Source organism: Octodon degus, unplaced genomic scaffold, assembly GCF_000260255.1.
Source record: "Octodon degus isolate 3935 unplaced genomic scaffold, OctDeg1.0 scaffold00021, whole genome shotgun sequence".
In the NCBI taxonomy this organism is placed as follows: Eukaryota; Metazoa; Chordata; class Mammalia; order Rodentia; family Octodontidae; genus Octodon; species Octodon degus.
In genome coordinates, this window is record NW_004524597.1 from 14044930 (window position 1) to 14046293 (window position 1364).

The window sequence follows — 1364 nt, forward strand, 5'->3', positions numbered from 1 at the left end:
TTGTCCAATCATCTGTTGATGGGTATACAGGCTTCTTCTAGGATTTAGCTGTTGTGAACTGTGCTGCTATAAACATTGATATGCATGTGTAGTGTGCCGATTTAAGCTCTCTGGGGAAGATACCTAGCAGGGGAATGCCTCGGTCATATGGAATTTCTAATTTCAGTTCTATGTATATTGGACTATTACTCAGCTATAAAGAAAAATAAATTTGAGCTATTTGTAGGAAAATAGATGTGCCTGGAAAATATAATAGCAAGTGAAATAAATCAGACACATAAACTTAAATACTGCATGGTAGCTCTCATCTGAGTGAGGCATAGGACAAAGAAAGAAAACAATATAAGCTTGATAGGGACAACGGGATGGATCTCTTGCAATGGGGAAGCAATCCTCCAAGGGACTAGGACAAAGAGTGAGGAGGAGGGGAAGGGAAAATAAGAAGAACCATGATGTCATGTATACGAACCTAAGAACCCCAATTAATGTAAACACTGTATGCCATAACATGAGCTAAGACAAATAATACCAACAAGTATGAAAAGGGGGATATCTAAGTGAGTGGGGAAGCAGGAGGGGCAAGGAAGGGAAAAATAAAAGAAACAATCCCTGATGTGGACACGTAAATAATCCTTTTTTTATGAGCAGAATATATTTATTGAAAAAAAGAAAGCTCCTGTCTGAGAGAGGGACAGGAGGGGGGGGGCCCGAGCGGGTAGTTCCCCCAGAAGTTGTCTCTTGCAGGGACTTTTATAGAGGAAAACTATGTGGTGAGGCAGGTTTAGGGTGATGGAGAAGACATGGGAACTTGCTTGGTTGGGCATGAGGTGGGACAAAACTATGGTCAACCAATGAGATTACAAGCACCATTGCTCAGGTAAAATTGCCGATGATCTCCATGAGAGTCATGTAGCAAATGGGCACTAATACAGAACAGGGTCTCTTCCTGTTGGGGGTTGGACTAGTGACTCATTTGGGAAGCAAAACTGTATGAGGCAAAGCATGAACAATTATGAACAATGGGCAAAGACATATTAACATTTGAAACATAAATTTGTTACCTAAGCAAGTCCCAATTCAGAATTTATGAAAACAAATGGAGGTTATGAGCAGAATATATTTGAGAGAAAGAAAGCTCCTGTCTGAGAGAGGGACAGGAGGGAGGGCCTGAGTGGGTAGTTCCCCCTGCCTCTGTAAATACTCCTAATGATTGTAAACTGAATGAATTACAAACATGTACTAATAAAATGTTTCAGAAAAAAAGTTGAGGTCCCAATGCTATTATGGGCTACTGGACTCTTTTAGAATATTTTGCTGAGTTTACACACCTATAATATTCAATAACAGAACTTAGAAAAAATGGG